The 10,010-nt window shown below is 45.0% G+C and overlaps 1 protein-coding gene across 2 annotated transcripts in view; it reads right to left on the bottom strand.

Moving 5' to 3' along the window:
- The window catches only part of SMIM32 (small integral membrane protein 32), a 4,474-nt gene extending 2,893 nt beyond the window's left edge, over nt 1-1,581 (bottom strand). Inside the window, exon 1 of one of the 2 annotated variants that reach the window (XM_033517621.1) lies at nt 1,065-1,581. The gene's annotated coding sequence lies outside the window, so the exon portion shown is untranslated. The remainder of the gene's footprint in view (nt 1-1,064) is intronic. The other variant, XM_033517622.1, reaches the window with a different exon arrangement.
- Between the last annotated feature and the right edge of the window lie 8,429 nt (nt 1,582-10,010).

The following is a 10,010-nucleotide window of genomic DNA, read 5'->3' as shown; positions in this document are numbered from 1 at the left end:
CTGTGCCGGGCTGTGCCGGGCTGGGCTGGGGCTGTGCCGGGCTGTGCCGGGCTGTGCCGGGCTGGGCTGGGGCTGTGCCGGGCTGTGCCGGGCTGGGCTGGGGCTGTGCCGGGCTGTGCCGGGCTGTGCCGGGCTGGGCTGGGGCTGTGCCGGGCTGGGGTCGCCGAGCCCCGGCAGGCGCTCCCCGGCGCTCGGCCCGTGGGCAGGGCAGAGCTGCTGCCGGTGCCGAGCGCTCCGCAGCCCGGGCTGCAGCTGCCAGCCACACCGTGCTAAAAAGGAAGAGATCTTCGGATAAATTCCCGCGAGTGCCTGAGGCTCTGGCTGGAGGTTTGGAGCAGGGGGAGGGTAGCAGAGAATGGGACAAAAAAAAGAAGAAAATTGCCTCAAAACCTTTCTTGCTTGCTTTCTTTCCTTCCCAGTCCTTTATTGTTTAAATCTAGAGTAATCAATAACCTCCCCCCCTTTTTTTTTTCCACTTCTCTGTGATCCCCAGCACCCTCTCCAGCCTGACAATTAGCATGTTAATTCTTTTTTTTTTTTCAGCAAATTGCTTTATGCTGCTATTAGCTCCTGGCCGCTTGCCAGCTTGCTCTCACAATCTCCCATGCATCAGATAAGCGCCGTTAATACTTTTATTTTAACGCATTGCAACTTGTAAAGCGGGCGGGGGACAGAGCTGGAGGCGAGAGGAGCGAGGAAGAGAAACTGGGCAGAGGAAAACATCTTCAGCCCCAGGGTGCTGATCCCAGCAACTGCTAAAGCTGCTTGTGCTGAGCTCTTGCAGCCAACAGTGCCAGTGGTTAAACATTTCACTTAGCATAATAAATATTTCTGCTGAGAGAGGGCAAATGGAGAGAAATCTTCTGGCCAGTTCGATTTGAATCAAATCAAGTCAAATCAAATCAAGACCCTCTGAGCCCCTCGTCAGCATGTTCCTCATCTCCTGCCAAGCTCCAGGTGCTCCAGTTAAACCCATTGTGCCTCCAGCAGCTCTGCTGGGGTGGTAGAAAGCCAACATATTCCTGTTCACATCCTCCTGCATCCAGCCTCAGCAAAAACATTACCTGCGTGTTTACTTACGAGTCCTGGGGACCCCTTCATTCACAGGGACATCTTCCTCTATGGAAGGTTTTCTTGATTCTTGTTCTTCTCTCTTTCCCCAGTTTTTCAGGCCAGCTGCTCTGACTGCCTCATGTTGCTCTCCAGGGTGGCAGCGGAGGCTTTTCCTGCCTGCCCCCAGGGCTCCTCCTGGGAACACATCTCCTGCCCGCAGAGCCACACGAGTCACACCTATTTACTCTGCGGGTTCAAAGCACAGGACGCTGAAGCAGGCAGCCAAGGGGGCTGGAAAAATCAACAGAGGCACGGAGTTTGCAAGTGTCGTGTTGTAATGTCTCCTTTCATGTCTCCTTCAAAGAGGGGAGTCTGTGAACAGCAGCATGGCAAGGCTGAATGTCTTGCACCATCCCATCTTCAGCTCTCTCCTCTCTGAACTGTTTTTGAGTTTAACAAAGCTTTATCCTTTTTTATTTATTTCCTTTATTGTTTTGTAGGAAAAACAAGAAGGCTTCTGGGGCTGAATCCTACAAATAGTGTGTACAGTCTTAACATTTAACAGGTTCTCTGCAAATGTTACCAACTCTGTAATAGGGGGAAGATACTACAGAGGTGTATAGGGATGTTATGGTCATTGATGTGTTTCCTCCCTGCACAGAAGTGTGGTGCAGAAGAAGGGGCTCTGCCAGGGGCTCCTTGGCATCTTTCACCTCCCTCCCTCCCTCCCTTGAGCCCGTGGGGAGTGTTCCCCGAGCCAAAGGATGTGTCCCTGGAGGGTGATGGCACAGTCCCGTGGATGGGATGGTTCCCTCGCTGCTGGGACAGGGCAAAGGTGCTCTTTGCTCTGCCTGGTGAGTGCCTCCAAACGGGCTCCTGGGCTCTGTCCCTCCTTCCACCCCTCTTCACATGCAGGTTGCTTGCAGACACAGAACCAGAATCGTTATTTTCTTCTCTTTTGCTGCTACAAAATGTTCTCATTCTTGTAAGATTCCTGCCCCGAAGGTGCCAGAGCTCAGCTCCAGTGCCAGTGCTGTGGGCTGAGGATTGCTCCCAATGGTCCAGTGCAGCTGCCAGCGTGGGGATAAATCCCTGGGGGTTTTACAGGTGCTGTGTGTGCACACAGGGAGTTCAGAACTCCTCTTGCTTTTTGGCTGGCTGGTGCTCATATTGAAACTGATGAGAAGCCTTGGGAGTAAATCAGATGCATTTTCTGTGGCACTGTATCCAGGCTTAATCTTAAAACAGCTTAATTGCCATAAATAACACCTTAATTTCAGAAATAAGAGCTGATCCTTTCCCTTTATTCTCCTTAATTTGGAAGAGCATTTAAAGTCTTCAGCTCCTCGTAATTTTTCCTCATTAACTTATTCCTTATTTAGTAGTTTCACTGGGTTTGTTTCCTGGTTTTTCAGATTTTTTTAATTCTTTCCCAAGGCTGCCAGAATTTAGTGGCTTATTTTGTTAGTTTTTATGTGCACTGCCTTAGTACTGCAAGGACAAACACAGAGCTTCTGCCACTGTCTAGAGTTTAATGATAATAAACTTTAGAGTGTTGCAACCGTTTAGAAACTGGGTCAGCACTGCTGGTCCCGGTGGCATCGTGGGGACAATCCTGAAGCTGGAAAGGTTTCTGCCTCCTCCTGTGTCTCCCCCATCTCTGGGTTTGTCTGCCCTCAGCTACATTCAAAAGCCAGAAATTTTGTTCAGATGTGTTGGAGCCCCAGCAGACCTGAAGGAATTGGTTGATGGTTGTGCTCAGTGGCAGTTCTGGTCCAGTCTTGTCAAGGTGTGAAATAAATAATGACATATAAATAATAGTGACAATAAATAATGTCCAGAGCTGAAAGGAGGGACACAGAGCCTGTGACCCTCAGCCCCATCCAGTGCCACTCTCCAGGCTGGCAGGACCATCCTATTTGCTTTAACAATCCTTCAGCCAAGCTCCCACCAAACACAGCACGAATCTTAGCGGGTGGGAATTGCTGGGCGTTCATCCACACTCTGCAAGGCTGGAGCCTTTCCCCAGTTCCAGCCTGGTAAATAATGCATGATCTCTCTCATATGCTTACGCAACCCCTACCACGATAAACACCAACCAGGGGAAATGAAAGTGGAAAGAAACATTATCTTTCTCTGTAATGCAACCATTTACAATCTGCCTTACGATCCTTCTGCTCTGCACAGTGAGCAGCAGTCAGGGGGATGTTTCTATTAGCAGACCAGAATGCAACAAATCATGGGCTGTAACTTTCCAGTGCTGCATAAAAGCAGCTTAAAACCAAATAAAGGAAAGAAAATGAAAATTATATACAGAGATTATTTCCCTTTTTGTTCGCTTCAAAGGCAAATGCTTATTTCCAGGTGCCTGGGATTCAGATATTTAGGAACATGTTTTTTGAGTGCAGGGCCATAAAACTTAGCACTAGACACCTAATCTTGCCTTTGGTTCTTAAACATGGGGCAGGATGCCTGAAGAAATTGGCTCAAGTGCAGAGAAGCCTTGAAAATGTTTTGTTTCAGGAGAGTTTGTGTGTGCTATTTCCAACTAACTTCTACCATCAGGTTTCTCCAGACATGTTTGCACCAGCTGGAGGAGGAGCATTTAGGGAGTTTCCAGAGAAGTCTGAGGCAGTGGGGCTGGAACTGGATGATCTTAAGGTCCCTTCCAGCCCAAACCATTCTATGATTCTATAAAAGGAAGCTTGTGTGCATTTGGTCAGTAGTGCATCCAGACCCTTTGTTCTTCCCTAGGCTGGGAGCAGCGTTGTGATTCATCCAGGCATCGAATGGGCAGCAAGCACCACATACCTCCCTCCATCCCAGAAAGCTTTGTCGCTGCTCCAGTGGATGTAGGGAAGCCCTGGTTGTTCTTGGATGGTGGGAGCACCCCAGCCTCCCTGCCCTGCCTTCAGTGATCCAGCACAGTGGGCAGCTCCAGCAGCTCCACGTGGATTCTGGGGCGTTCCACAGGGTGAAGAGCATCACTCTTGGTGAAAGGTCGTGTGTGGTCATGCATGGATTCCCTGGGTCCTGACAAAAATCGTAATTTTCTCTGTGCAGTCGCCTTCTTGGTGTGTTCAGAAGGCAAAGCAAAGCTCGCTGGTTTCATACAGCCAGGAGATGTGGGTGGGCATGCAGTGACACTCCTGGGGATGCAGCTTCCATACATCCACACATGCAGAACACGAGCAGGAGGTGCTCTGGAAGAAAAAGCAAAAGGTTTAATTGGAGAGAAAGGTATCTCCTTTACACTTGAAGTGATCTCAAGCCAAGCAGCACTGGTTTGTCAGCTGAGCTGGGAACAAAAGGGGCCATGGATGCTGTGCTGGGCTCTGCAGCAGCCCAGCTCTGGGCAGGAGAAGAGCTTCACCCAGGTCAGGGGTGTCAGCTCAGTCCTGGGAGGACACAGCAGTGCTGCTCTGCAGGCTGCAGGCTGTGTTTGCTGAGGACCACGTTAGTCCTGTCCCTGCAGCACAAGGATGCTCCCTGGGGCTGGTCCTGGCCCAGCCTGGTGCTCTCTTGGACAGGGGGCACGTTCAAGGACAAGGCTGTGTGCTGGTCACTGTGTCTGTATTCCCAGTGTTTAACCCCAACTATTGGGGGTTGAATTTTAGTTAAGGAAGAAAGGATGAAGTATTACAACTCACTGCAAGGTTTCAGTTTTGAATGCAATTTGCTTCTGGTGTTAGCAGTTCCTCACCAACTTGCAATATGGATAAAAGGAAATATCAGTCCCATCCTGAACAGATCCTCTGGGGATGAGAAGGAGATCTGGGGAGGCTGTGGAAAACTGTACTTCTCATCTCTCTCCTATTCATGCCTCTTCTCCAAATGATTAAAAGGAGTTTTTCTCCAGGCTGCTGTACAAAACCCATCCCACCTGTGTGTATGACCTTCCTCCTGCCTGTTCCACTGGTGTGCTACAAAACTTCCTATTAAACTGTAATGTTAACTTCATTGTAGGGAATTCAGATCAGAAGTGGCTGGGGGTCCCCATCACCTCTTGAAAAAGTGTTGAACTCTCAGCTAGAAATCCTCTGGCGTTGCCCTCCTTCTCCCTCCATTGATTTTGCCAGTATCAGGTATTTGGGATGAGCCAAGGATTGTTCATGAAGCTTCACAGACCATCACAGGGTTCTTTTATTACCAGAATCTTTCTTTGCTTATGGCTTCTTGCTGGTACAACTCATCTGTCTGGTGTCAGAAATTTTTGCTCCTCTCTTTCTGACCCCAGGGCAGGGTCTGTCAGTGTGGCTGTGGCTGTCAGGCAGCAGGTGACAGCCTGGGCAGATGGGGTTCCTCTTTCTTCTCTGATTATTGATTTTTGCTCTGTTTTCCTTAGGGTTGATATTAATTGTAAATTCTGAGGGGAGTCAACACTAAGTAATAAGGTGAGTTATTAAACCAGGGCGATCCCCTAGACATTCAGATGGAATTATTTGTACAAACCAGGGATGTTCCTGCCTCCCTGCATGCATGCCATGTCTGGATATCTCTGGTCATGTTCTGTGCAACAAGATGCCTATTTTGCAATATCTTAATTTTCAAACTCCTCCTTAGTTTGAAAAAGACTTTGTGGTACTTCCTTACCCTGCAGGGACCTAGGGATTAATCAGTAAAGGTGACAAGGTGCTCTGATGTGGTTAAAAAATTAAAAAAAAAAATAGTAAAGAACCAACTAAAACAGGAAGATGGAAGATAGAGCTGAACCCTGGGGGTGATGAAGCTGAAATCTTAATAAGGTATTGACACTCTCTGGAAAGTTAAACCAACATCCCACTGAAGTATCAGTCCCTCAGTGTGGCTGGCTACTGCTTTAAAACATATTTCCATCTATGAATGTGAAAAAATAAAAGGAAAATTGAACACAGCATTCCCCAGCAGGCCAGGGATTGGGGAATCTGATTGCTTGTGTGCTGCTTGATAAACAGTTTTGTGGTTTCTGATTTGTCATTCAGAATAGACTCAAGAAATCATCACATTGCTTGTTTTTAACTCCAGGGTCTTTTTGGTGTTATGATAGAAACATTTTCTAAAACACACAGAGCTTTGAAAACAGGGCCTGGCCATAGCAGCTGATGTTCTGTCCTTAGCAGAGACAAAGTTTCCATCAGCTGAAATCTTGTTTGTGTCCCAAACTGAAGTAAATTATCTGTAGAACGGCAGAACAAAAACTTTGTTTTGATTTCTTTTTATGAAAGCCTTAATTGAGAAAAGCAGCCTCTTCCCTATTTTTCTGCTCTCTAAAAGCACCTGCAGACGTACAAGGAATGGTAAATTTGTCATTTCCATTCCTACAGAAGAGCTGATCTGAAAGATTTGAGCTGTTCACTGAAGACACTCACCCAAAAAGGGAGACAAGAGGCTCTCAGACCTGTAAATCAGGTTTCTGTGTCTGTTTATTCCTTGTTCTGTGGTGGAGAGTGAATCCCAGAGAAGGATTTGATACACACTGCCAGCACTGTATATTTCATATACATTTTATTATAGAAGTGACAGTACATTGACCCTCCCTGAGCAGACCCAGCCTTGGATCAGATGAAATTTTTCTGGTGATCCAGATTTCTAAATCTCTCCACAAACCTTGGAGCACCCTCTCCTTGTGTCTGTGAGAGGCTGCTGTTCAGACCTTTGGGGAGAGTCAGAAGAGAAGAAAGCCCAGCTGTCCATGGAGAGATGGAGAAGAAGCCCTGGGAGTGGGAAGCAGGAGAGAATCCACCCTTCCTCACCCTGTGCTTGGCACAGCTTACCCTTGTGAGTCCTCTGTGTCCTCCTGCCAGCCCTGCCAGCTCTGGGCTCCTCTGCCTGAGATTCTGTAATTATCAGGAATCAAGGCAAGGTGCCTGCCCACGCTGCCAGAGGAGAAGGGAGTGCAGTGTGCTGGAGCAGCCTGTGCCTGGGGGAGCCTTGGGGAAATGCTCCATGGCAGGGCCACAGCTCATCCCTGAGCATCCCTCAGGTCTGCAGCTTCTGCTTGTTCAATGTCCCTGGAAATAAAATCTATCAGGGTGTGACAAGGGTTATTTTAATAATCTGAAACCTTATTGCTTCTGGAACATCTGCTCATTCATGGGGCAAGAAAATTTGTTTTAACTTCATTGTCATAATTTCATGGAAATTAATTTGATAAACTCAGACTCCACTATCAGTTAGAAAAGCAATATTTTCTTTTTCCCACCTGTAACAGTGCTCATAAAGCTGCATGAAATATAAAACCAATAGAAATATTTGCAACTAATTTCTCCCATTAGTTAAGCAAAAACTTCACCTGATTTTTAACTTTGCAGAAGAAAGCAGTGTTAGCAAGAGATGGTTCTGATGAGGTGGTGGAAGAAGATGTTACTCAGTCATGTTCCTTGCCTAGATAGAAGCAGATACATTCCTGCTGTATTTTAATTAGTTCTAAACCTATGCAGGTGAAGAGTACAGTACAGTATTGTTATTAAAATTCATGTTTTATAATCAGAACAGTTAGTACAGTCTCTGAGAACAGCAAACTAAAGAGCTTTATTAATATTGTTTAATAGTGGAGTTGTCTAACTCCTGCTATCATTTAAGCCATTGCTAAGTTTTTAAGTAGAGAGAAAGGTTGTGATCATAAAGTGAAATTATTGCATTAAGATCATAAGGAGAAAAGCTGTGATCCTTCTCAAAGGCTACAACAGGCCAGCTATTAATTATGAATGCTCATTAATTATAATGGATTTTCTGCCACAAAATCTCTTTAACTGATCTCTTGAATGGAACTTCAGCAGGGCAGCTGTGACCAATGTAGGAGGATTGCCCCTTTTAAAAGGCTGGGGGCTTCTCTCTTGTGGCATCCATACTGAAACTGAAGCAAAATGACTAATGAAGTTAAGAACCTCATTCTTTAGAAGATCAAAGTCATAAAATTCCATTAATTCCCTTTGAGACAAATATCAATTATAGCAAAGAGAGTTTTCCCTGTAACTTTTCACTGCATTTTAAAACTCTCTAATTGTTCCCCAAGACCATCTTCCTTCGTATCTTGCTATAAACTAATTTACTGAAGTGTTAGAAATATAAAAAATGTATCTCTAGGACAAAACATCATATATTCTTCTTAGCATATATTCTTTTTAGGAATAGAAGTAACACCCTGTTCCTCTTCAGCAGAACCCAGCACAGGCTAGCAGAGAGCTCTGCTGGCATTCAGCTACACAAGATCCATGTCCCTAGAAAAGGGGGAGTAAATTTGGTATTTTTTGTGTTTATAGTTCTCATCTTCCCCTCCCTGAGCTGCCTCCATCCTCTCTTTTTGGGGTTCAGGACTCTTTGCTGAATTTTTGCAGGGTAAATGCCAGCTGAATGCCTTCAAGTCAGCCCTCCCAAGGGTATTTTTGTGTCCTTGTTCAGTTTTGGGGAAACCTGGAAGGTAGGGAGGGACAGAGATGTTTAACTCAACACAACACAACACAACTAAATTTGGCTGTACTTTTCAATCTCTCTTTAACTGCAGTTTTTAACTCCTCCAGTGCCAGGTTGTTTCTAGAGCTGCTGCCATTTCTTTTCATTGTCTGGTGTTGCATTTGGCAGAAATACCCCAGATCTGTGTGGTCCCCAATCTGTAGCCTGGGGTACTCATCTCTTCAGTTACAAATTCCTACAGAAGTATTTTTTTTTTTCCTTTGATATTTTAGAAAAAAAATCGTAGGATGAAAATGTTTCATCAATATTTTTAATGGTTATTTAGAGAATGAAGTGTTTGGACATGTTGAAAATACTGCTGGGCACCTATTTGCATGTGTAGGTGCCTAAATATCTGAGAAAAAACAACCATCTGGTGTCTCTGGACTCAGATCCTCAGAAAATATGTAGTCTACTCAAGCAAAGAGAATTTAGTCACACACATTTCTTTTGATGGTTTGCTCAACTCTTAATATCTCCCTCTCTAATGTGCAGAGGAAGAATATGGAAAAGGCTTTGAAAGACTCTGATGCCTTTGTACTGTCTGAGTGTGTTTTACAGATAACATTATGGGAAACTAGCAGGAAAAAACAAATATTTTATACAAGTATTCTGCTCTCCAATTTCAACATCCCTTAGAACTCTAACTTTATAAAAGAAATAATTGCCTACCTGGTGCCTAGATAGCATTGCCAATTATTTCAAAGTCAATTAATTTCTGAAATAATTTTGAGCTACTTCAAATTGTTTCTCCTCCTTAAAGACTCATTTTCTTCCATCCTGTTCAAGCAGAATTTCAGACTTCATATTTTAATTTCTGTAGAACTCCTGGGTTGTCTGTAAGGGAGAATTTGGCCTCAGAATGCCAGAACACAAAGAATACAAACCATTCTGCTGCTAGGAACCTGCTTTGTGCACACCTTACCTGGGGCACGAGACAGAAGCATTGGCACTTAAATGCAGAATATTTTCTGATCTCTTCAGGGTGTCACTGCTGCAAAACAATACAAAATCCTGAAATTCTGAGCAGAAGACCATATTTTTGCCAGATTTGGGTGGAAGTTCTTGCTGGCATCAAGGCAGCTCCCAGTGGGTGACTGCCAGCAGAGTTTGGGGTTTTTTTATGTTTGGTCACTAGATTAAATGGACACCAAGAAACACTGGTTAAAAAAACCCCACTCCTAAACATAAGAGTTGTTCCAGCTTCCACAAGGTAAAGCCTGGGATGGGGAATTAGTAAAATTATATTAATTTCAATGCTGATTCTTCAAATATAGGGCAATGTCTTGATTTTGAACCTGTTACATGACTTTCTTCCCTCAGTGTTGACAGTATTTAATGCCAAAATTAATGAGATACTCATTGATGCTGGGCCAATTCCCTGACTTGCACATTGTCAATCAGGTAGAAATCCAAATGTTCACCCACTCTCTAAACCATTTTATGTCTGATTCCGTCAGAAGCACATGACACATCTTGTGGATCATGTGGAATAAAATCAGATATTCTTTCCTTTTCACTCTGAT

This window comes from Parus major, chromosome 13 (assembly GCF_001522545.3).
Source record: "Parus major isolate Abel chromosome 13, Parus_major1.1, whole genome shotgun sequence".
In the NCBI taxonomy this organism is placed as follows: domain Eukaryota; kingdom Metazoa; phylum Chordata; class Aves; order Passeriformes; family Paridae; genus Parus; species Parus major.
This window is presented reverse-complemented; position numbering and strand designations above follow the sequence as displayed.